The 27478-nt window shown below is 37.0% G+C and overlaps 1 long non-coding RNA gene across 1 annotated transcript in view; it reads right to left on the bottom strand.

Moving 5' to 3' along the window:
• Nucleotides 1–27478, bottom strand: part of LOC131434748 (uncharacterized) — a 201404-nt gene that overhangs the window by 78989 nt on the left and 94937 nt on the right. The window contains exon 3 of the long non-coding RNA XR_009230384.1: nucleotides 4394–4418. This is a non-coding gene — a long non-coding RNA (uncharacterized LOC131434748). The remainder of the gene's footprint in view (nucleotides 1–4393; nucleotides 4419–27478) is intronic.

The raw sequence follows: 27478 nt of genomic DNA, 5'->3' as shown, positions 1-27478 counted from the left end.
CCCTAGGAATAATTTCATTATGCAGAATAAGAAACACTTTGAAATCTTCGAATATTCGGGCCTCCTAAAGAAGTCTGGGCCGGGGAGTACCATCCTTCCCCTATGCTTTCTTGTTATATTATAGCTGATCGGAATCGTTTTGGTGATCAAAAAAAAGATGGGTAGGTAATGTTAGAGACATAACCGGATGATGTGAATACGAAAAAAAAAAGGTCGGTTCAGTTTCTATGATGTTAAAGAATCTGAACTCTGGACCTGGAATTCTGAAGCTGAATTTTGGAGCCGAATGTTTGAACCGAATTCTGAAACTCGATTTTGATGCTATATTCTGAAATTCGGGAACTGAAATTCTGAAACAGAATTCTAGATATGGATTGTAGAACTGATCACTGAATCTGTGTTCTGGAAATGAATTCGAGACAAGGATTCTGATTCGGGACTGAACACCGAACTCTAGACCAGACTGCCGGTTTGCAAATTTAGATCGAGATTTCAACTCTGAAACTTAGTTCTAGAATCTTGGTCAGGAATATTATTCAAAAGTTTTCAGCATCCTGAATTCAGTTTAATTTCCAGATTTGTGGAACTGCATTTTGATTCGGGAATGCATTTACGAACTGAATTCTAGAATTACTACTGAATTCTGGGTCCGAATTCTGGTCCTGAGTTTTTATCTGTGGTTCAGAATTATGTTTCACAACTCAAATCCAAGTCTATATTTCCGAAATTTCCGGGTCCAGATCTAGATTCTGGGCGATGTATTGAATTTTAGAACTTGATTTAGGAAAAAAATCCTGGCCTTGGATTCCAAAATTAAATATCAGAACTGAACTCTAGAATTGGATTCACGACCTGGATTCTGGTCTGAGTTGAACTTGTCAACTGCGTAATGAATTTAGCATCAAATTTTTATCTTTTTTACTTATGAAACATATTAAAGACGTGTCGTGCTACTGAAAATTATATTCTAAACTGCTGATCTTATCTCCGAAAAAATTAAAACGATTAAAAACTTTTCTCTCAATCATATGATAAATTTCGAATAGGCTCTCAATAGTAAATTAGGACGTATTCACGTCAAAATGGACCGAGAAAAATTGGCAAACATTTTCTGTTTTTAATCTATTATACTGTAAACCTTCACTTAACTGATATTCACTTCCAGTTTGCATATTTCAATAGATGAGTCATTCTAATAGTTGTTTAGATAACATTTGGAGCCCTTAGAAGGGCTGATTTTGTACAGGGTGATTTTTTAAGAGCTTGAGAACTTTTTTAAACAATAAAACGCATAAAATTTGCAAAATCTCATCGGTTCTTTATTTTAAACGTTAGATTGGTACATGACATTTACTTTTTGAAGATAATTTCATTTAAATGTTGACCGCGGCTGCGTCTTAGGTGGTCCATTCGGAAAGTCCGCTTTTTTATCGACAAATTTTGTTCAGCGATGAGGCTCATTTCTGGTTGAATGGCTACGTAAATAAGCAAAATTGCCGCATTTGGAGTGAAGAGCAACCAGAAGCCGTTCAAGAACTGCCCATGCATCCCGAAAAATGCACTGTTTGGTGTGGTTTGTACGCTGGTGGAATCATTGGACCGTATTTTTTCAAAGATGCTGTTGGACGCAACGTTACAGTGAATGGCGATCGCTATCGTTCGATGCTAACAAACTTTTTGTTGCCAAAAATGGAAGAACTGAACTTGGTTGACATGTGGTTTCAACAAGATGGCGCTACATGCCACACAGCTCGCGATTCTATGGCCATTTTGAGGGAAAACTTCGGAGAACAATTCATCTCAAGAAATGGACCGGTAAGTTGGCCACCAAGATCATGCGATTTGACGCCTTTAGACTATTTTTTGTGGGGCTACGTCAAGTCTAAAGTCTACAGAAATAAGCCAGTAACTATTCCAGCTTTGGAAGACAACATTTCCGAAGAAATTCGGGCTGTTCCGGCCGAAATGCTCGAAAAAGTTGCCCAAAATTGGACTTTCCGAATGGACCACCTAAGACGCAGCCGCGGTCAACATTTAAATGAAATTATCTTCAAAAAGTAAATGTCATGTACCAATCTAACGTTTAAAATAAAGAACCGATGAGATTTTGCAAATTTTATGCGTTTTATTGTTTAAAAAAGTTCTCAAGCTCTTAAAAAATCACCCTTTATAATGCTCCCCGTCGATGTTCACTTTCCGTTGTATATTTTTCCAATGCAAACGACCAGCAACAGGATGGAACAATCAATACTTGTTTGAAGCGAAACTGCAAGCGAACTTCCATACTGAACCAATTTTGATTAAAAGATTTCTTTTCACGTGATTTTTTCACATTTGGAGCCATTAAATGAACTGATTTTTTTCCATCGTTATCTACTTTTCGTTGTATTTTGCTCCAATGCAGACGACCAGCAGGCAATCTTCTTTGAGGAGAGAAACTGGCTCTGCGAACGTCCCGCAACTGATTCAATACTGAACTGAACATGCTACTAAATATTTCAGAAAACTTTATTTTTGAATTATTTGTGATTATGTTATACAACTGAAAATGTTATCATAAATTGATGATCATATTTCCGATTAAATGTAGCAAAAATTATGTTGATACGTTAGATAGAACAAGAAATATTCACGTATAAAAACTTATCACTCTCACAGATGATTAATTTTGAAAAGGCGCTCCATAGTAAAGTAAGTCGTATTCACGACAAAAAAAGGTCTCGCCGCCTCTAATCGCGCTTTGTCTGATATGCATTTGCTCTCAGTTTTCCCTAGCCAATTGAAGACTTTTTGGGGCTTATCACGAGTCCGTGATGACAGTTTAGGAAAAAACAACAATCGATCAGTTGTACCAAGTTTTAACCAATCGAATTCAGAAAAATCACTAACATTACAATTGTATTGCGATCGCAGACTTTTGCGTTTACGTCCAATAATCATTGGTTGGAAATTTGTATTTAAATTGTTGTGTCTTTCGTGGTGAGATCAAGGTTTTCGATTAAGACACGATTTGTTACTTTTGACTTGAAAAGATGTTGTAAACCTTTTTTCTTAGAAGCTTTCACTATTTCGGCGGTGTGCTCCTAGAAACTAGTGTTCTCGTCCTTTTTTCCAAGTTCTTGATAATTAAATAGCGTAATTGAAAGTAGCAGTATTGTTTTCAACAAAACACGAATAGCTCAAACAGCTAGAACAGTTCGATTGACCTCGTGCAAATGTTCTTATTGATTGGGTTCCATGGAGTTTAAATGCTGTACGGACACACAACTAGCGTTTAAGGCATTGAAAGCAAAGCCCAATAATTGGTGCCGGTCTATTTCAACAACTCTACATCAAAGGCCTTGTAGTCATGTGTGTACTCCGTGCATTTGGCCTGAAAATTATTTTATTTTTCCAGTCAGCAAATCGGTAACGTCATGAGCAAAACTTATTCGACCAAAGTATAGCCAAATATTGGCTCCGGTGTGGGCTGGCTTTGAAATTCGTTTCAACTTTTCGGACGATCGTACGCCTAATCTGGCTGTCAGAGCAAGTAGCACCGGTTAGAAACGAACGTTCCGATGTGACAATGCCTTTCTGGCGATTGCGATGAGTTATTATCACATCCCGCCAGTGTATAAAGTGTGATTTCGCGAACGACACACAAAAGGCTCCACGTTTACGGACCACGCGGGAAAACCCCCTTTCATCCCGAAAATACACACACGCACACACCTTATTGAATACGGCGTTCCTGTCAGATTGAAGGGCTTGAAGCGCACTAGCCTGACTGGGTTTGGCATTAGCCACAGCTTTGCGGTAGCTTATTGCGTGTGGGCTCCAGGGTCTGTCTCTCCTTCCATGTGTGTATGTGTGTGTGTATGTGTGTCAAACTGCATACTGAACGGACAGGAGCCACCTTTACTAAATAGTCATTCCACTCGCCAATGGTTTGGTTCAGAGAGCCGAAACCGACAACATGCCGCTTGTCTCGGTCTCTCGATCCCGGCAGTGCCAGGATTCCTGACGGCGTTACGGTACGGATATTAGGTCACATCGAGTTGTTATAAATTGCGGATGTCCGAGCGTAGGTCTGTTGGTTTGCCAAGTGAACGGCCTTTCCATCCGCCTGCTTCACGATACATGGCTAATGGCAGGAAGTGCTCTGTTTGATTTTCCTATAAGTGGTCGGGTGCTCCGATGTGTGCTGGCCTGTAAGCAGTCTGAGTGAGTGTGTGTGTTTGTGTGAATAAAGTTGTTTTCCAATCTAATTATAATGCTTTGGTCAACGATGGTAATTTGATGGTCTGCCCTTAAGCGATGGTGATGTGCACCTTTCTGTGCTGATGCCAGTGGCTAAGCACAAATTTCAACTCATCATTAGAACTACTAACACTGTATGAAAATTACTTACCAGTTTGGATGTTTCATAGCAAGATCTGAAATCGATACAGAGAAGAAGAACTATTACTTTACTGATGAAAAAAGAAAATATTTTTTTTTGCATCACTTGAAACGTTAATAAGTGTATGGAAAAATTATGACCTCCTAACTTTTATTTCAATTTTCGTTTAGCTTCCCGACAAAGGACAACGATTCCAGAAAGAACGTCGCATAAATTATGCTATAAACATACGCGCCCGCTATATTTATGATGTGTTTTATGAGCTTACTTTTCCCAATAACCACTATCTATATATCTCTATTTACGCTGGTGCATTTTTGTGTCCGCGCCTTCGGGGTTCGCATTTGCCGGATATAAATTCTTGCATGGTTTCCAGAAGCGCAGCGCATTCCAACTCGCGGAACGGTGAACCCACCTTTACCTTAGCCAATAGCGCAGCGCCCTTTTGCGAGTGTATGCAAAACTAGCGGGCAATGGAACCTTTTTTTTCGTTGTTGTCTCAGTCAAACTTTATTGCCCCTGGTTTATTACCGTCTGACGCTTGAGGGTGCCACCAGCACCTTCTGGCACCGCTCACACCGCTGTTATCACGGGATGTCAATTGGATGGGTGAAATAAGTCACCGACTTATTGGCATTGCCGTCAGTTTCACTACCCTGTACGATGCCTTGTACTGTTCTAGCTAGACATGTAGATATCGTCTCAACGCATCATTTAAGTGGCTCCAGAAGTTTTGATTGGGTGGGAATATACGTTTCCTTCGGGTGATCAACCCACGAGCTCATGAACTCATTTGTCCACAACTGCAAATGCCTTTCTAATCAGATTTTTTTTAAGTGGAACACATCTTTGTTTTCTATATATGGGTGCAAATCAGAAACTCAAGGAAAAATACACGTAGAAATGAGGTCAGGTTTTAAACACTTACAGCTCAGTATATTTTGTATCAATTGTTTTTATTATTTCATTGTTGATTGGAAATATTTCTAAGATTCGATTTGAATGTATCAAGCCACGTATTTTCGATTATAAATGATTGAAATTTTGATTATCAGCAAGCAGTGTCCTATTTTGTCTGCTAAAAATCTCCGGCATATCGGGTTTCCCTGCCATAGACGACGGTTTTGAAGGAGTAAGCGATATATCAAAGGGAAAGCATCGCTCTGATTGGTCAATAGATGCAAAAGCGAAGCTGTTGGAAGCACACGAATCTATAAATAGAAGCAAAATTATAGCTAATGTTTCAGTCCTACGCGTAGCATGCTAGAGGTAGGTTGTTGCTAGACAGCAAGACAAAAAGTGCCATAAAACGATTTAAAGCTTTAACTGGTATGCTCTGATCTTGTGTCATGCAAGATCGGATGAAATTCCATGTTATGTCGTTTCGTCTGAGAAAATGACAACTACCCCAGGGTAAATTTTGAGTGCATAAGACTAATTTCTAATTTATATAAGATGAACTCGATTGATAATGAGAAATGTTTTATCGCTTCAGCAGACATAGCAAAATGGTACCTACTTAGAAAAAAACGTTCAACGGTGGTCCTTCATTGGTCCAATACGTTGGATCATTGGTCCAATGAAAGTCCAATCAATCGTTCAACGGGAGGCCAACACGGGACCATCGTTTGCCGATTATGAAACAGACCGTTGAACCGAATGCCATTTTTTTCGTTCAACAAACCCGGCAGACAGAAGTCCATTGTTGAGCCATTTTGAACATGAGGAGTTAGAGCCCCGTTGAACTAGTTTTACTGCAGAATTTCTGAAGTTTTTCCCACTTATTTGTTTAAACTAACAATACAAACCTGCACAATACTTCTACTTCACGTAGAATAACAACAAATTTTCTTTCTATGTAAAGGTAACACTTAATTTTCACACTATTTTTGCAAGAGAAAAAACAACAACAAACCGTTCCAGCAAATTGAACGAATATTTCGTGCAATATATCTTTCAACAAGCGTTAAAAAACCAACAAAATTGAACGGCCTGCTGAGAGGGTAGTAATGGTACAGAAACGCTATAAAAATAACTGCTTGCATACAAAACTTGAACACAAGCTTGGTGAAGAGAAGCTTAAATATCGATATCCGTATCGCAAGCATGTACAAACATTTAATTGCATACATTTGGGCTATTGATGTAATTCGTCGGCTACGAAACAAACACAAATCACGATAAATAGAGTCTATATTCTGGGTTCGCGTGTTCGGTGTTGATTCCTAATAAGGATCAATCTAAGCAGACTCTTGTGCATTTGCGGATTCAAAAGTGTGACGATTTGTTGAAAATGTCAATCATTGGAAATTTTGGTTGTCTTGTTCCACATCAACGGCTCGAACAACCCCATGGGGCTGATCCTTGTAGTTTTTTCATGTGATCAACCTACGAGCTCATGAACTCAGTTGTCCACAACTGCAAATGCCTTTCTAATCAGATTTTTTTTCTGAACTTTTAAACAAAATTGAGTTGATATCTCAGAAAGTTCATCGAGTATGCAAAATGTGTGTGTGTGTGTGTGTGTGGGTGGGTTGGTGTGTATGTGTGTACGTAACGTTTTTTCGCACTAAATTTTCTCGGAGATGGCTAAACCGATTTACACAAACTTAGATTCAAATGAAAGGTCTTGTGGTCCCATACTAAATTCCTGAATCTCATTCAGATCTGATTTCAGGCTCCGGAGTTATGGTGTTAAAGGTGCAAAAAAATGAAAATATGTTTTCTAACTTTGCACCTTCTTTTGCTCGAACGCCTTCAGTATACGTTTATCCAACTGAGAGTTAGCAGGACATTTTTTTCGACCCGTTTTCGGTTTAACCTCAAAGGTGTTATCCTCACCGAACTTCCTGATTGCATTTCGCATGGCTTTTTCACTTACTCCTTCCATTTTTGCTATCTTTCTCAGTGACAGTCCGCGTTCTGTGCACCATTTGTACACAATTTTTCGACGTTGTTCTGCTAAAAGTCCACGCATTTCGAAATATGAGTTTAATGAGTTGTCCACAAAAGTATGAGCCGCGCGCGCGCAAAGCAGGTAGAGGCAATCTGGAAATTGAATATGACTGAAACTGGATGTGTTCTCTTTTATTTTTGAGAGCTTTAGCATTCTACGTGTCGAGATCGAATCTTAACTTTGTAAGATTTGATGAATTATTTATTGATTATATTTCGGAAATAATAGGGATCGGAAGTTGTTGATGGAATTGGGCTTGGCTCTGCTCATCCGCAGTCTCGTTACTCCATCGTAGCTGATGTGTGTAGCGATGAACTGGTCCGGCGGGAAGGGCCAGGTGAATTACTGTCTGATACTGACAAAAATATCGGGTTCGATTCCTGATTTGTTCAAGGATCTTCCCGGGTTGGAAATTTTCTTGAATGACCCTGGATAGTAAATCGGAAATATTTGAATGTTTTCTTGTTCTCAGTTGTACTTTAGAAGGAGAATCTATACCTGCTGGATTAACCAGATCGTTTTATATTTAGTTAACTGGTTAAAATATGTGATGCAATATTTATTATCATTTAGATAAATCGTCCAGCTCACACCTTTGTAGGGGTATGAGGCGGAATCATCATCATTATCATCATCAACAAACTAATGAAAACGAATAAACAACTACACAAGTGGTTTGAGAAGAGTGTAAACAACAGGACGCAGCCATAAAAATTGACAGATTCTGAACTAGTGCGAAATGGCAGCGGTTTTTGGTTGCATCCATACTTTCTGGGACAGTCGTTAATCACGGTTTGGAATGTGAGAAAAAAGGCGGGTGGGTAATGTCAGAGATATAACTGGATGTCGTGAATACAAAAACAACTGACATATTCCTTAAAACTACCGAATATCAATTAGTTGATCAATTGTATGAATCATGCAATCATTCCCCTTTTTGACATTTTTCGCAAAAACAAAGAAGGCTTCACTTGATCTCGATTACTGTGAATTTCACACAGCGAAAAGTGCACAAATCTAATCAAACAGTTCTAGATTTGCACTAGACTGAGTTTTTTTTTACCTTAGATTGGCGAAGAAGAAATCCTAATAGTTCTTCAGAAAACTTTTAGAGTCTTTAGAACGGCTGATTTTGTGTGATGCTCCCCAGTGTTGTCCTCTTTTCGTTGTTTTTTCACCAATGCAAACAACTGGCGGCTGTGACGTAATCGCTCTTGTCGGCAGCGAAACTAGCTTTGCAAACGACACAATACATCTGCTCGCAGTGGCGATAGAATCCAAACTGATCCAATTTTTGTTAGGAGGTTTCTTTTTACGTGATTTCGTTTGTAGCTATTTCACCAATGGGCGGTCCTAACGGCTAAAAAAATAGCCGCATACAGAATTTTAATGTCGATTATTTCATTTTGGATTTGCATTTCATTGAAAGGAACTATCAGGATGCTGTACGGGATTCATTCCTTCCTTTCAGAAGGACCAAATTGTGGAACTCACTACGATATTAAGCACTGTTCGGAACATTTTTCTCGAACGATTTGTTGTACAGCAGCAGATATTTTGTTCTCTTCCTCAGAACGCGTTCTGATTGGCTGGTGTTGACATGGGTCAAATGAGACAGGTTTTCAATAGTGTACTATTGAAATACTTCAATGCTGTTGATATACATGTTTAGTAGAAAAATTTCGATTCTAATTATATAAATCCTATCACAGATCACTGAGCTATGAGCTTTCAGAATAGGAGAAAGGCAAACGCGTCTTATGAATCATCCTTTTTAATACTTGTTTATATCAAACATTTCAGAAAAATTTAATTTTGAATTATTTGAGATTATGTCACACAACTGAAAATTTTATCATTGAATTGTGATCATATTTCCGATGGCATGTAGCAAAAATTATGTTGATTCGTTATATACAACAAGAGATATTCACGATCAAAAACTTATCACTCTCTCAGACGGTAAATTTTGAAAAGGCACCCCATAGTAAAGTAAGTCGTATTCACGACAAAATATCGTTGTTCATATTGACCACCTCACGTGCATCGAAAATATTGCAGTCATTATTTCTTCGATGCAATTCAGTTGCGAATTTATTCAGTAGAGCATAGTGGAAATTCAGCATTGAAATATCAGCGGAGTCATCAAGTTTTGCTGACACAAAAAATCACTTGTAAACTTCGAGGTTCTAAGTTTGGTGGATGCTTGTTTCATGAATGAGAATCTCGGAAGTGATTTTTTCAGTCACTGAGTTTTTTTTAGAAAATCTCTTGAACTGATTTTTTCACGACTTATACTGAAATGAATATTTTCTGATCATGATTTTCCCATCACTAATCCAAGTGCTATTTATTGTTTGTTAAAAAAATATTTGGCGACTCTTTAAAATATTTGTAAATAGCATTTTTGGCTCGTCCGACTGAAAAGGTGCCCGTACTAACTTTACATTTATACGTTTTGGTTTATACAGAAATGTTGCTTTCTGGGTTATTTGTGGGTATTTTTCCTGTTTTTGTTTAATGCTCACTTCATGCTTGTAGGGAATGTCGAAGCACAATGTGTTTTATGCTCTTTAAAATATTTTTCATATTCCTGAAAGATTCTTCTCACGAAATAATAATACATTTTCGTAATAAAAACTGTTTTAATCCACTTACTGGTGTAATCATGCATTTCTCATTAACATTTCATTAGAAATCGATGCATGTTCCGATGGAGTTTTTGACAATCTAGTTCCAGATCCGGAACACGGAGACCGCCAACCTTACAAGTTTAAATAGTTATAAACACCCTCATTCTGAGTAACGACGCATTGATTTTTCGATCAGATGTGGTTCGATCGAATCCTAGCTACCTTTGATTTGGGTGGCGTTTTTAAGAATACAAATGATAAACGATCGAAAAATCGATACGTCGTTATTCGGAATAAGAGTGAAATCTGTTTTGAAAATGTCATACTTATCTGTGCCGTGAATTTTATGACGATTAGACACATTGACAAACATATATCAGGTATACAACTTTGCTTCCGCCGTTTTCCGATAGGTGGCTGTACCGGCTGAAGCTGGTCATAATACATAGATGATGATGCCTTTAAAGTGAGTGTGTACAGTGCCTAACGAATTGTCATCGCCGTTCCAGTGACAGTTGTTATTGTTTTCGTATTATTCACGCTCGAAAATGTCGGTTTATGTGCCCAATTCTCGCCATTTGCGGGAAGTTTCACTTTTCTGTTACAATTCGAAAAAATGCAGCTAAAGCGCATCGAATGCTCTCAGAAAATTTCGGTGATGCTGCTCTGAGTAACAGAACGTGGCGGGAGTGGTTTCACCGTTTTGAAAATGGTGATTTCGATGTCGAAGACAAACATGGTAGTGGAAGAGAAAAAACCTTCAAAGATGAACAACTAGAAGAATTGCTTGATGAAGATTCGTGTCAAACCCAAGAAGAGCTTGCCGAATCTTTGGAAGTGGGTCAGCAAACCATTTCAAAACGTCTCAAGGCCCTGTGCATGATTCAGAAAGAAGGAAAATGGGTGCCGTACGAGTTGAAACCGAGGGACATCGAGCGCCGTCTATTTGTATGTGACTTCAAAGACAAAATCGTGAGGGGTTTTTACATCGAATCGTAACCGGTGATGAAAAGTGGGTTCGCAGATAATCATGGAGAAAGTCCGGGCATGCTACTTCGTCGAAGGCAAAACCGAATATTCACGGCGCCAAGGTTATGATTTGTATTTAGTGGGATCAGCTTGGTGTGATTTACTACGAGCTCTTAAAACCGGGTGAAACCATCACAGAAGATCGCTACCGAACGCAACTGATTCTCCTTAGTCGCGCGCTAAAAGAAAAGCGGCCACAATATCAAGAGCGATATGACAAAGTCATCCTCCAACACGACAATGCTCGGCCTCACGTCGCAAAAGTGGTCAAAAAGTACCTGGAAACGCTGAAATGGGAAGTCTTTTCCCACCCGCCGTATTCCCCAGATGTCACCTCTTCTGACTTCCACCTATTCCGTTCGATGGCACACGGCCTTGCAGATCAACATTTTCAATCCTTCAAAGAGTTGGAAAAATGGATTGCTTCATGGATAGCGTCAAAAGAGGACTCCTTTTTTCGAGCCGGGATCCGAAAATTGCCGGAAAGATGGGAGAAAGTTGTCGCTAGCGACGTGCAATACTTTGAATAATACATCTGTAAGCAATTTTTCGCAATAAAGCTTTTAATTTTGGAAAATAACGGCGGAAGCAAAGTTGTACACCTGATAACAAGTTCAACGAAAGACCTTTTGCCCTATTTTGATTGAGTCAAATAAACGAAAATGAAACTAAACGAAAACCTGTGCTCCTGTTACTGCTGTATAAGAAATTCAAACTAAATGGGTGGTAACGCTTTTCAAGCAGTATAGTGAAACATGCATTATGATTGGATTTTTATTTTTGTTATTATTATCAATGTAATCACAGCCGATTAGTAAGATTTCGTTCTACCGTACACATAGTGTGAAATTGAACAAAGTAAATTGAGTGCTGCGTTCGCAAAGGCGGTGGTGTTTTCTTCATTCGTACCAACACGTACCGATGCTTACCGGTTTTGTATCGTCATTCTGTATGACGGTTTAAAAGTTTTGACACCCATCGCCTTATAATTTCGGAACCGGAAGTCGAATCTGGATGAAACTGCATAGTATCTTTTAATATGATGAGAGCTTTATTTGAATCAAGATTTGTGAAAATCAGTTTAACCGCTGCTGAGAAATCGAAGTGAGTTCCGTTTTGTGGAATTTTTCTTCACTAATATCGGTTCTTTCGAATCCGGAAACCAAGAACTAGTAGTCCCAAAGTGTTACTACCTATTAACAAGATCTATTTACCAGCAAGTTTGATTAGAATTTGCACCTCGTTTTGCCATCATTTGTGAAATACCACTCATGAAATTGAAATTTTTTCAACTATCGCGCTGTAATATCGGTTGAGAAATTTCGGAGAAAGTTGAGTTCGCATTTGCTCATAAATTTGTACATATTGCCTAGTAATTCCGGAACCCGAAGTCGGCTAAAGATAAAACTCAACGGACCATATGGGACTATAAGAGCTTTCGTTTGAATCTGAGTTTGTGAAACTAGGTTAAAGTACGTTTTGTAGCTTGCGTTACTTGTACCACCATATCTCCGGAACCAAAAGTCACAGCCATTTGATCTTAGTACTTGGCGAATGCCCTAAAGGTAGCTTTAACGGGAAGGGAGTCATTCAGTATTATTTTATTGAATGTTTTGAAGTACGAGAATTAGCTATGCTGAACTAGTTTCAGAACAGTTCGAATAAGTCTTGAAGAAGACTGCTTTTCTAGATATCCTTAAAAAAAGACATTATTTTTAATCACCACACATGTGATTTAGTACACTGTTTGCTCATGTAGAGTTTCTTTTTCTAATATTTCAACCTCCTCTATCAGTTGTTATGCAAGTTATTCATAATGGTTTAATTTGCTATAGCCTATTCTAAAAAGTGAATTCAGTGCAGATTGACGAGAATGCCTTCATTGAACATGAAAACATGTCTCCCATTACTGGCATACATTTTACATTCCTTGATGAAATATTCACGTTTTTTGACGCACCCCACAATCGGCCTTCGTTGCCATCATTTTACCGGTGGTCATTGCTTGGCCAGAGTACGGTCCAAGGGGAATAAATTCAATGGGAAACGTCTGTCGGACTGCTGTCGACGGCAGTGTGCACTGATGGTGATGAATTTACCCGTAGTTAAAAAAAAAGGATGTGTTGTACATCACAACAAAAGGGACGACAAAAGACTCTGGAGTGACATAATTTCAAGCGGATAATTTACGCTCATTTGCAGTGAACGTCACTGTTTCAATTAACTTTTTTTTTGTTCTCTGATGGACAATTTTTGGGGGAGAGTATTGAAGAATGCCCCATAATTGGTGTGCTAATTTATGATTGCCTTGACTGATAGAAGAGTTTATCGCTAGGGGTGCATGAGCTTGTTCTAGGCTTCCTGTTGGGATAGAGAAACCTACTTTTGTAACAGGGTTTCAAGGTAGATGGAAATGTAATTCTCATGCTATTTATTATCTCCTTCAACAAGGAAGCAGAACTTGCTGTAAATCAAATATGAACAAATAAATGTACCTCTTTGTTGCCACTTACATCGTTTACCAGTGCGTGTATTTGATCACGCAATGCCACAAACGTGCAACCAAAAATTTTAACAACTCATTTCCATAATCGTGTAGCACTTGTGTTCCCGTGCTCTACGGGACTGCGAATTTTTTTTTTCCAACGCTAGACCGGCAACTCCTTACCGATTTCTCGTGCGCTACCCTCATGTATTATTATTGCTTCGCCCTCACGCCCATTCACATTGTGTTGGTGGCAATAAAAATTCTAGTCGCGAATTGACTCTGACGACTGACAGACGACGAAACGAACGAAGGAAGTCGGAATTCTATTCATTCCGGTCCCCCGCACGCCCCATTGTTTGAGTGGTGAAATAATTAAATGGTGTCGACTCAAACAGTTATCGCATTTCCACATAATTTATGAATAACTATGATTATCGTGACATGAAATGAATCCACCCTAGCGTCCCGTTTCGATGGGGAAATGCAGCCGTTCAAGACGAGTTCATTTAATGTGACGCTATGCGAACTAACTCGGGGGGCGAAGTGGTTGACTCTTGTGTTACATGCTGAATAAATTCACAGGAGCAATCTTAATCATTTCAATAGAAAAAAACGATGATATTGTGATGAACGAAATTATTTTTGACATATTGCATTAACGGCTGGTAAAAATTTTATTGGTCCATGTTCGAAAGTAGGCAGAATATAAAGCCTAGAATGAAAACTTCATATTTTGGAAGTAAACGTGGTAGTAAGTATTGCGTTCTACAACGACATGGCAGATATTTATAACGAAGTTTCAATTACTCTTTATTCTTTATTGATTTTCGTTCTTAGTTTTCACGTTCACTTTTTTTCGATTATACCTTTTTAGTTTTTCGATTCTTTTCGGTTTTACTTCTCTTAGTTTTTTGCTTCTTTTCGTTTTTACTTCTCTTCGTTTTTGTATCTTCCCTTCATATTTCGTTTCGATTCTGCTTCTTTCCATTTTCTACTCTTCATGTATACTTCTTTGCGTTATTCCTTCTTTCGTTTCTCGCTTCTTTTCGTTTTAACTTATCATCGTTTTTACTTATATTCGTTTTTACTTCTGTTCGCTTTTACTTCTTTTCGTTTTTACCTCTCTTCGTTTTTACTACTTTTCGATTTCTGCATCTTTTCGATCACATTTCTTTTAATTCTTTTCTTTTTTACGTTTTTCTACTTTTCGTTCTCATTTCTTTTGGTTTTTCGCATCTTTTTGAAACGAAGTATCGTTTTTCGCATCTTTTCGTATTTACTTTTCTTGGTTTTTGCTTTTTTCCGTTTATACTTCCATTTGTTTGCATTGCTTTTCGTTTCAACATTTTTCCGTCTACGTTTCTCTTCGTTAACTTCTTTTCCGTTTTACTTCTTTTCGTTTTCACTGTTTATCGTTTTTACATTTTTCTTTTTTACTTCTGTTCGCTTTTCTCTATTCATCTTCTCTTTATTCCGTCATTACTTTTAATTTTCACTTCTTTCTGCCATTTCTTCTCTTCGTTTTAAATTCTTTTCGTTTCTCATTTTGTTTGTTTTTACTTTTATTCATATTTACTTATTTTCGTTTTCACTTATGTTATTTTTCTTTGTATTTGAACTTATATCGTTTTTGATTGTTTTCCTTTTTACTTCTACTCGTTTTCGCTTTTTTCATTTTTACATCTTTTGGTTATTTGCATCTTTTCATTCTTACTTCTTTTTGATTTCCTTCCGTTTATGCTTATTTTCGCTTTAACTGCTTTCCGTTTTTGCTTATCCTCTTTATTGCTTCTTTTTTTATACTTGTTTTTCTTTTCACCTCTTTTGATTTTTATACTCTTTATTCGTACTTGTTTTCGCATGTTTTTGATTACACTTCTTTTCATTATTCGCATCTTTCGATTTTTATTTCTTTTCGATTTGGTTTTTTTTTGTTTATACTTCTTTTCGTTCTAAGGGGGGAGTATAAGATAATTTGAATCAAAAAATTTTTGTCATTTTTTCCGGAGAAACAGCCTAATCGAATTTATTCAAACTTGGTTTACATTATAAAGCACCATTTCGAACATATTTAGTCAAATTTCCGTATATTAATATTGAAAAATATGGCGGTATCAGAACATTCCCCAAAACCTCTTTTGAGAATCACGTTGCGCGGTGAACACGATAACTCGGCGTAGAATTTTCTGAAATCAAAAATGTTCTCAAATTTACTTAAAATACGAGTTATTTCTCCCACCTCCGTCGTTCTCAAATGATTATTTTGATTGATTTTTTTTTCATTTTTCCATTTTTGCATCTCTTCCTTTCGTTATTCGCATCGTTCGAATTTTACTTCTCTTCAATTTTGCTTCTTACTGTTTATACTTCTTTTTGTTTTGTTTTCTTTTCGTTTTTATTTCATCTCATTTTTATTTCTTTTCATTTGCTCGTCTTTTCGGCTGTGTTCTTTTCGTTTATCTCATCTTTTCGTTTTGGTTTCTGTTCGTTTTTACTTCTGCTCGTTTTCACTTCTTTTCGTTTTTACTTCTTTTCCTTTTCACCTCTTTTCCTTTTTATTCTCTTCATTCGTAATTCTTTCCGTAATTAAGTATTTATTCGAAATCATGCGAAGCACGAAAAGAAGCGTTCTCCGCATGTTTTTGATTACATTTCTTTTCGTTATTCGCATCTTTTGACTTTTATTTCTCTTAGATTTAACTTCGTTCTGTTTTTTTTTCTCTTTCATTTAATTTTTTTCTCATCGTTTTGATTGTGCTTCTTTTCGGTTTCCTTATCTTTTCGTTTTTACTTCTCTTAGTTTTTGCTCCTCTTCGTTTTTGCTTCTTTCTGTTTTTAACTTTTAATTCTATTTTTTTCATTTTTAATTCTATTCGTTTTTACTTCAGTTCGTTTTTCTTTCTCTTCGTCTTTAGTTAAAACTTCTTTCCGTCTTTACTACTTATCGTTTTGACTTCTTCTCGATCCTATTTCTTCTAAATATTATTTCTCTTCGGCTTGGCTTCTAGTTGTTTTTAATTTTCTCCGTTTTTAATTTTTTTCGTTCTTATTTCTTCTCGTCTTTATATTATTTCGTCACTACTTCTTCCCATTTTTACTAATTTCCTTTCGTCTCTACCATTTCGTCTCTACTGGTTTCATTTCCACTGTTTTCGTTTTTCTCTGTTCCGTCTCTTCTTCTTTCGTATTTGCCTTTATTGTCTCTACTGTTTTCGTTTTTACGTTTTTCGCCTATTCTTCTCTCTACAATACGTTTTTCGTCTTTTCTTTTATCGTGCTCAGTTTTTTCATATTCACTTATTTTCGTCTTAATTGATTTTCGCCTTTGTTCATTTTAGTCTTCACTTACTATTTATATTGTGTATATTTATTTATATTTGTACATGACTACGTGATACAATAGTATACGATCTTTCAGAAATCCGTAATGTTTAACACAATTAATCCCCATCGAAAAACATTGGACTATTATTTTTATTTTTTTTTCAATTTTTCGAATTTTACTTCTCTTTGATTTTGCTTCTTACGGTTTATACTTCGTTTTGTTTTGATTTCTTTTCGTTTTTACTTAATCTCGTTTTTATTTCCTTTCATTTGCACGTCTTTTTGGCTGTGTTCTTTTCGTTTTGGTTTCTATTCGTTTGTACTTCTACTCGTTTTCGCTTCTTTTCGTTTTTACTTATTCCAATATTGTAGTCCTTACCTAATTTTTAAACAACTTTTTTTCTTCTTTAATGATCATTGTTACTTTCGTGTTCACATTTATTCGTCTTTGTTTCTTTTCGTTTTTTTCTCTTTGTCTTTATTTTATGCCGTCACTACTCCATTTCGGTCTGCTTTTTCGACATTGCTTTTTTGCTTGTACTTCTTTTTGTCTTTACTTCTATTCTTCTCTATTTCTTCACACTTTTCTGTACTGTTCTCGTTTTTTCTTTTCCCGTCTCCACATATTTCATCCTTACTTTTTTGTCGTTTATTTATTCCGACTGTACTCTTCCCATCTATTCTTCTTTGTTTTTTTGTCTATTTTCTTACCATTTTTAGTTTTTTGTTACTCACTTATTTCTGTTCCTTATTTTTTTCGTCCTTATTTATTTTTGTCTTTCTGTATCGTTGTTTTTACTTATTTGAGAGACTTTTGACTGAACATTTTTTGCTTGTATTTTCTATCTTCTTGACTTCCCTTTGTTCTTCAATCTTTGTTTTCTTCCGTTCTTTTATCTTATTTTATCTTAACATTTTATCGATTTATTTTTTTTCTTTGTTCTAATTTTCTTTCTTCTAAACTTTTCTTCGTTTTTACTTATTGTAGTCATTACATTCTTTAGTTAGGGGTCCCATTCACTTCGTCGGTAGTTTCTTTCGTTTGCATCTTCATTTTATTTGGTTTATTTTTTATCTTTCATTTTTGTCGTATATACTTTTTTTTGTCTTTCATTGCTTTCGGGTTGTATCATATTTTTTAAAATTTCCGTTTCATCCATCGATTCCTTTCATCGTAACTTTCTTTCACCCGTTACGTTTTCTTGTCTCTCATTTCTTTTATCGTGATTTACTTTCATCTCTAGTTTCCTACGTCTCTATTTTTTCTTCCGTATATTGCTTCGTTCTAACTAAATTTTGTTCAAACATCCTTTGGCATTTACATTTTTCAAGCATTACATTTCCAATCGTCTTTATCTACTTTCGATTTCATTTTCTATTGCCTTCGCATTATTTTGTCGTCATTTTCTTTGTTATTATGACGTAAAAAAAGTTTACGTTATTTGGAATTTTCAACATAAAAATAGTTTTCCTTATGTATATGTATTATTGGATATATTATATATTAAATATATTTCCAAGGAATCATTTTGGAATTCAGAACCACCACAAACATCATTTTCCGACACTTACTCATCAAACCCGTTCGAAAACCCCATATTGTAGTAATTTCCATGGAATATAAATGAGCCGGCAATGATTTTCATTGCATGCAAAAACCTCTTTTTACGAAATAGGTTCGTAAAAAAGATTACGTTATTTGGGATTTTGTTCGTAAAAAGAGTTACGTAAAAAGAGGTAACTTAAAAAAAGTTTATGTAAACGGAGGTTTGGGTGTATTCTTTCGTATTCATTTTCTTTCCAATTTACTTATTTTCATATTAAACATCTCTGTATAACTTTGCTTTACTTACTTTCGTCTCCATGTTCCTTCGTCTTAACTTTACTTTACGTTTTTTGTTGCACTCATTCGTCTTTACATCATTGTCATTATTTTTTGTTTATCATCATTACTTTTTGTAGTCACTGCTTTACGATTTCTTCACGATTTGCCTTCGGCTCATTAGTGCTTGAAGCAGTTAAAAATGGAACTGCAGTGTCCGTCTAACAGTTTAAATGGAACCGCCAAGCAGACGTTCAAAGTTGAACTGCTATGCGGAGATGGTAATTCGATTTGAACTACCTTTAGCACTGGTGAACCGAAGGCGAAAAGTGAAGAAATAAAAATTTAATATGTTCAACCATTCTGGGTTTCTAATTCTTAACCTCGCACATGTTTTCCGGGCCCGGAGAGGCAAATGACCTCACCGGGCAAAACCTCTATAGTCGGAAAAAACGAACTTTGGATTCTGGAACTAGATTTTGGAACTGAATTCAATTTCTTAACTAACAAATTTATGAAGTTTTCATTTTCAATGTTATCTCAATCGGTCTTGCTCAATACTCAACCCCAGTATATTTTGCTCTAGTTTGGTCCGCTTCATTTAATTGTGAGGAAGAATATGTTTGTCGTCAATAAGTCGAATTTTAGTATAGATGCCCCGTAACGATTCTGGAAGCAAAGGAGGAAAAGTAAAATATTCACACAATACGAGACTAATGATTACCTATATTCGGAAGTGTGAGAAAAACATGACAGTTTTGTTCGCATTCTCGTCCTCCAGTTATGTCTCTGACATAACCCACCCGCTATTTTTTACATTCGAAAGAATTTTAACGGGGTTTTACGAATTCAGTTTCGCATATTATATTTTTGTGTTCTGCTACTCATTTAACATGCGAAAACTTTAGTTAAATGGATTGTTGCAATTCGCAGTAAAAATTCACGTTTGTCTAAAAAGTCTACGTCATTCCACTGTACCTTGTCGGAATGATTTTAGTTTTAAATTCATCCATGCTGTAAATAGCTTGCCAACGTTCACAAAACATCCATTGAACTAATTTCTTTCCTGTCTTTCGTCCGATGGATACATTTGAGATCAATTTTGGTTCTCTGCAACTTGACAGAAGAAATGCAAAATAGTACTTGCTTTCTACGATTACAACATTATTTAAATTAGTTGAGTAAATGCAAATGACATGAATCAAAATTAAATACTCCCAAGTTGGCTAAACTTTGATTGCATGTCAAAAATTAAAGCTTCAAGTATGATCCAAAAGTGCTGCACTCAAATAGATGCTGAATGGAAGCCTAAACACAAATTGATGTCCACGCTCACAAGAAATGAAATTTAAGAGCAAATTCAGCAGCTAGGAGTTCTATATGGAAGATCTATAATAGAACAGAAACTGGAACAAACGTATCCCCAGCAAGCCGTTCTAGTTTTACTTATTCGATCAGTTCTTCTGTCAAATTTAAAATTGGTCTACGATGCCGTTCTATTTTTTGTGTATTTGAAACACGAGTAAAACACTGCTGGGGCTGCCAGTTTTTCTTGTTATAAAATCCAGATTTAAATTTTGTAACTGACATAAATTATGCATCTAGAACTAGAACACTACTGAATATGCCCTAAATAACAGTTCGGCTGAAAAGTTCGTATCGTTTAATAGAAACACACATTTTTTGCCAAAATTCGTTTTTATTATTCAACATAATTGCCATCAGAGGCGATACAGCGATTATAGCGATCTTCCAACTTTTCGATACCATTTTTGTAGTACGATTTGTCCTTTGCCTCAAAATAGGCCTCAGTTTCAGCGATTACCTCTTCATTGCTTCTAAATTTTTTACTAGCGAGTATTCTCTTGAGGTCTGAGAACAGGAAAAAGTCACTGGGGGCCAAATCTGGAGAATACGGTGGATGAGGGAGCAATTCGAAACCCAATTCGTTCAATTTCAGCATGGTTTTCATCGACTTGTGACACGGTGCATTGTCTTGATGAAACAAAACTTTTTTCTTCTTCAAATGAGGCCGTTTTTTTGAAATTTCGTCCTTCAAACGCTCTAATAACGCTATATAATAGTCACTGTTGATGGTTTTTCCCTTTTCAAGGTAGTCGATGAAAATTATACCATGCGAATCCCAAAATACAGACGCCATAACCTTACCGGCCGATTGTTGAGTCTTTCCACGCTTTGGGTTCGGGTCATCGCGTGCAGTCCACTCAGCTGACTGTCGATTGGACTCCGGAGTGAAGTGATGGAGCCATGTTTCGTCCATTGTTATATATCGACGAAAAAAATCGGTTTTATTTCGATATAACAGCTCCAAACACTGCTCAGAATCATCAATTCGTTGTTGTTTTTGATCGATTGTGAGCTCACGCGGCACCTATTTTGCACAAAGCTTTCTCATATCCAAATATTCGTGAATAATATGTCCTACACGTTCCTTTGATATCTTTAGGGTGTCAGCTATCTCGATCAACTTCACTTTACGGTCATTGAAAATCATTTTGTGGATTTTTTTCACGTTTTCATCGGTAACAGCCTCTTTTTCTCTCTCCACTGCGTTCATCGTCTTCGGTGCTCATATGACCAGTACGAAATTTTGCAAACCACTTACGAATTGTTACTTTGCCCGGTGCAGAGTCTGGATAACACTCATCAAGCCATTTTTTGGTATCGGCGGCACTTTTTTTCATCAAAAAGTAGTGTTTCATCAACACACGAAATTCCTTTTTTTCCATTATTTTCACAATAACAAAAGTAGCTACACTCAAAATGCAATATCTCACAAACTAATAATCAGACAGCTGTCAAATTTATACACGTATCTTTTGAAGGTTGGTACTAACTGAAAATGGTATGGATTTAAATCTAGTGGCGTCCTCTCATAGAAACGATACGAACTTTTCAGCCGATCTGTTATGTGTTAGACAAAAAAAAACTCATGTTTCTGTCGTTATGTTTCTGTAAATTCATTACAGCATGCAAAAACCAAAAAATAATCTGCATTAACCACTCAATCGAGCCCTAACCAAGCACCTGTTGAACGAGTCAGCCGCAATGCAAAAAAAAAAAATGTGGTCGATTGTGAGTGCCAACCAATCGACCTACTAATCGTAAAACCACAAACGCGTTCGTGCCACCAGTGCTTGACAACATACCGCACCGTAAATGATGAGGGGGTTTGGGAGAGCCGGAAAGGCCGTTTTTTTGTGCCGTACAGACATCCAAACGTTTCGGAGCAGACAGACGCATAAAAACTGGCGTACTTGGTGTATGCTGGCGACAGTCAGTGTGTATGAATAAGTCCTTAAACATCCTACTTCTTAGCACATAATAAAAATCGTAAACATTCACTCTGTTCGCTCTCCTCCGTACGCGGTTTTTGCCACAGCTGAACAAAGCCCAAGTGGCGGAAAAGCCGTGTACCACTTTTCCTCATCGTGGTTGTGAATCATTGCAAATCACGTTGTTTGTTTGACGGTAGGCTGCTCCAGTGACGGAAATTTGACGGAGTTAGAAAATTTGATGAATCCGTTCTAAAATGTTCGGCTTCGTTCTTGAATTCTAGTTTTTTCTTTAGAAACCCTGGAAGAAAGTTTGATTGCCTGGCTCGAGCCCTGAGCTGAAACATATACATATTTGGAAACATCTTACAACCCATTTGCAAATCATTCGCTTGGAAATGGTAGCAAATTCATCCAGCCCAGGCGAGGCGAGGCGCGTACGACGTGGCAGCGCCTGAATCTGACAGTTATGATGATGTTTGCAACGAAGACTCAAAACGATAATGGTATCTCTCCCGGCGCACCTTCCTTGTCAAGCCTCGAAGCATGCCGTGTATAACAAAGAAAAGCAAAAAAAAATCGTTGAATTGTTGAACGCGTTTTTTTATTTTTTTGGAATCCAACGCACACCCTCAGCACACATGTAAAATCATCTCTCTACCGCAGTATGTTTTCCGCTTGAGTAGGGTTGGGTGGATCCCGACCTTCGCTGCTCCCGAAGCAAAGCGCCAAGCATTTTATGCCGAAGTGGAAAAGGAATAAATCATGGTCTTTATTACGATGATTGCTGTTATTATGGGCTTTTTTTTGCGGTGTACTTTCGGGTAACTGATATTCGGTCGAAATATTGACGGATTTTTGGCAGCTTTTTCAACCCAAGTAGGCGGTTTTTGGTCGTGCGGTTGGTGAGGGTTTTTCGTTCACTCACACTCACAGTCTCATGACAGGGTAAGATCCGAACGGATTTCTTCTTTTTTTTGTTTTATTCTACAAAACCGATCGGCAAAACCTCTCAACGAGTATTAATTTACATGGAGCCATTGTCGAGGGATTGCCTGCGAAATGCTAGGCTCAATTTTAAACCCAACCAATGAAACTGAAGCGGAGATTGAAGCGGTTCGGTTTTCGCGTTAGGAATAGAGCTTAATGAGTTACCGAATCAGCTATTAAAAATTCTGTAAGATAATTACACTCTTTTTATAACACCCACAACCCAAAAAATTGAAATCATTGTGGGTTTTAATAGATTGCAATTTCAATACCACGGCTAACAGCAATCAAAACTGTAATTTCAGGTCCCTTTTATGTATTATGTTCAATCGATAAATAATGAAAGTTTTCCATGCGATTGCATTACTAGTGTTGAAACCTTCCAATAACATTCGTGCTACACCGTTATTTGGCTCTGTTAGTGTCCGATTGGTTTCAATATTTGCATCACCATAACAAACCTACTGCATGTTTATTTTGTTGCGAAGAAACTCGGAAAGGTGGCCCCATCCACCATACTGCCACATTACACATCAGGATTTCTATTTGTTATTTTTGAAGTGTCGCGACTTGTACGAGCAATACTTCACATCAAATTACATATCGGGAGGGGCTCTAAGATAGAATATAACATTTACCAAATTTCCGAACCCGCGTAGCAAATAATTGCCAAATTAAGTAAATAGCCATATATTTTGGATGGGGCTTTGAAGGACTGAAGCGAAATGTTCTAAGCCAGTGGTTCCCAAACTATTTTGGTCAAATGCCCGCTTTGAATATACCTTCTGATCAAAATTGACCCGGATTTTAGTTTTGGAAATAAGAAAAAATCACAGGTAGCCAAATCTGGCGAATACGGTGGCTGAGCGATGACTTTCGTTTCATGTTTGGCCAAAAACTCAGCCACCGTCATGCTGGAATGCGACGGCGCGTTATCGTGTTGTAAAATCGATGAATTGTCTGCCCACAAATCCGGCCGTTTCTGGCAAATTGCTTCACGTAAACGCCTCAAAACGCTCAAGACGTACTCCTTATTAACCGTTTGGCCCGATTGAATGAATTCATGGTAAATAACATCACGGTAATTGAAGAAAACGATGAGCATCACAATGATTTTTGACGTGTTTTTTTTGGTTTTGGCTTGTTTTTGGCACAACCCTTACTAAATGCTTTATACCATTTTCGGAAAATTGTGTTTTTTCTTACATTTTCTCGTAGTTTAACATTTTAAAAATATTGTGTCAAAATTTTAAATCAATCGGAACAAAACTGTCAAAATACTTTACTTATTTTTCGAAATCCGTGAACACGATCCTGCAAAATCTGCTGAACCGATTCTTTTCAAACTTGGAACATACTTTCTTGATACAAAATGCCCCCCCCCCCCCTACGTTTTCGATTTTTTTTCCATTTTCATACTATGGTAGTTTTTCATCTCAAAATTGGTGGAAAATTTAGCGTGAGATCGCGTTTTTTGCCTAAATATGCCACGAATTTTTCAAAAATCAAACTAATAAGTTGAGAATGACGGAGGGGGGAGGAATAACTCATACTTTAAGTAAATTTAAGAACATTTTTGATTTCAGATAATTTTACGCCGAGTTATCGTGTTCACCGCCTAACGTGGTTGTCAAAAGAGGTTTTGGGGAATGCCCTGTTACCTCCTTTTTTTCAATATTAATATACGGAATTTTAATTAAATGTTATTTAAATGATGCTTTATAATGAAAAATAGTTTGAATAAATTTGCTTACTCCCTTTTTAAAACTAGGGTTACCACCTCGTATGCATTCCTTGCCCGGCGGAATTTTTTTTTTCGAAAAATATCATACATTTGGTGGTTCCCGACATATCAAATCATACATAAATTTTGCTATAATACCTGATCGTCTTTAGCAGGGGTTCCTAAACTATTTTGGGTCATGGAACCCTTTACTAAAATTAATTTGGGTCTCAGACCCCCATTAACAAATTGCTTTGGAAATTCAATTTCTTGCTGTTTTAATATTGTCGTAAAATACTCACCAATTTCTGCGGATGGTCAAATAAACACAACTTTTTACCATGAATATTTTAAATAACAACTTATATCACACAGTTGGGGGTCGATTTCTAGACCTCGTCGACCCCCATAGTCAGTTTTCGCTTACACCGACCCCGCAGAAAGGATATCGACCCAAAGGGGTCTATATCGACCACTGTGGGAACCCCCGGTCTAGTACGGCAACTTTCAACTTATTCATTGAATATTTCGCCTTCAAAGGCATGCATCAAAAATCTATCCTGACAATGTCTAGATAATTTAATCTAGATGCGATTCGTGCATAAAAACATAGGGGTTGTCGCGATAAAAATGAAGTGAACGTTATTTTTGTGAAGGTAACTCGATTTCTATGAACGCGCCATATTTTCTGCTCCAGTTTCTTGGTAACGTAACGAAAAATGAGGGGAAATAAAATCGGCTCAGCAAGGCTGCCAAACAAGCAGTAACTTTATTTGACGGAGACACATTTTATGTCAATCCCATTCGACCGATTGATGTAATCAAACTTGTAATCGAAAATATCGAAACTTTTCTGGCCACATGGCCCATCGAGAGTCATTTTGCACATATGCGAGAGAGCATGAAGAGAAATATAATGCGCTGAGCGCACCCGTGGTCTTATTCGCGACCTACTGGCCTCAGCGCTTAAGTGCAAATTTTCATCTCATATTTTTGAAGATTTTCCTTGCTTAATGGGTAATTTCAAAAGTTTTCAATCGTTGATTAAACAAGTGAAAAGTGCACATTACTAATTAGGAAGCCATCCAACATTGAATAGTGGTGTAATTATGCTAAAGGTACAATTCAAATGTTCCCGGTAAAATTTTAAAAAAAATCAGGAATTTTTTTTTTGTTTCAATTATAGAGATTTTAACATTAATGTCATTCGCCTCTTCGGGCCAGAAAAACTTTCTGACCCTATGTGCGGGGTTGGGAATCGAACCCAGGCGGGCTGCGTGAAAGGCATCGACTTACCCATCGCGCTATACCCGTCCCCTAAATCAGGAATTTTCAAACAGCGCGGCTCGTAGTGTGGCCATCTGTCTGAAATTTTTATCTGTCAATTGTGTATCCAATTGTCAATTGTGTTGTCGGATAAAATTTTCAAGACATTTGGACGTATAGAAGCTGAGATATCGCGCTAAATGTGACAGTACATTTGTAGTGTCGGTCGGAAAACGAGTATCGAACAAAGGGCCAACATTAAGTTTTGTTTTAAACTTGGTAAAAATTTTATCGAAACTGATCAAACAAGTTTATGGCGATGATTGTCTATCCCGTAGTGGTTTAAACGTTTTCAAGATGGACGGAAGAACTTGGAAGACGACGAACGTTCGGGCCGGCCAAAACATGTTGTGAACGAAAACAAAAACCCGGTGTGAATTCATTAAAAAAGAACTGCAATCATCGCTTGAATATATGGAATCAGAATTATCAATATTCGCAGCGTCGATTTATCGTATATTGACAGAAAATTTGGGTCTCAGAAACACTTTGAAACAACACGAAAAAGACCTCAGAGTTCAACATTCAAAAGACATCATTAAAAAGGCCAAATAGGACCGAAACTTTTTGTATTCGATTGTGACTGATGACGAAATATGGTGCTTTGAATATGAGCCCGAAACCAACCGCCAAAGTGCGAAATGGCAGTCTTAATGTTGGTTTTCACAGTGCACTATGGTCTGAAACAGGAAATTAGCGTGACAAAAATATTTGAACTATTAAATATTAGTTTTTTGTAGTTGGTGTCTTCACAAAAGTTGTTTGTAATCCTTTTGATGGAAAAAGAGACTAGGGTGGTCCTCATTTAGATTGAACTCTGATATCTAACTTTCTTAATTGAACTCAAAAATGATTTTGTTGTTCAATAAAGTTGTAAGAAATTTTATTTTGAGCAACTTTGTTGAAAAAAGTACCTCTCTAGCACTTCATTTGATCGAGTTACATCAATTTTCCCGAGTAAAAGTAGGGTGGCTCCTGAAATTTTTTTTTTGTTCTAACTCTTTTGTGAAACGTTCTACGGAAAAGTTGTATTCAGAAGAGTTGTTGAACTAATTATTGCGCATAATTTTGCTCAAGCAAGCTTTTTCATATGAGCTACCAGTAAAAAGTTATGAATGTTATAACGTATTAACATACTTCCTTCAGCAAAATATTAGTATCAAATTAGTTCTACAAGTGTTCTATACATTGTCCTTTCGAGAACTGAGACACACAAAAACTGCAGCTATTACCATTCTTTCCAGTCATGTATGATGTAAAAAATATATTAATGGATAAAAACAGATGCTAGATGTCATTTAGGGGTTAGCCTATGTTTGTGCTTTGGGCACATAACCGTTTTTGCTGTTCTTAACGTTTCGTCTTAGACTCGTCAGTGCAAATTGTTTGAACCAATCTAACAATTTGAACTGCTCTGCACTGACGAGTCTAAGACGAAACGTTAAGAACAGTAGGCGATAGATGGATAAAGCACGCTGAACACTGTCGACTATCTGGAGAATTTCTA

The sequence above is a fragment of the Malaya genurostris genome, chromosome 3 (assembly GCF_030247185.1).
Source record: "Malaya genurostris strain Urasoe2022 chromosome 3, Malgen_1.1, whole genome shotgun sequence".
NCBI lineage: Eukaryota > Metazoa > Arthropoda > Insecta > Diptera > Culicidae > Malaya > Malaya genurostris.
This window is presented reverse-complemented; position numbering and strand designations above follow the sequence as displayed.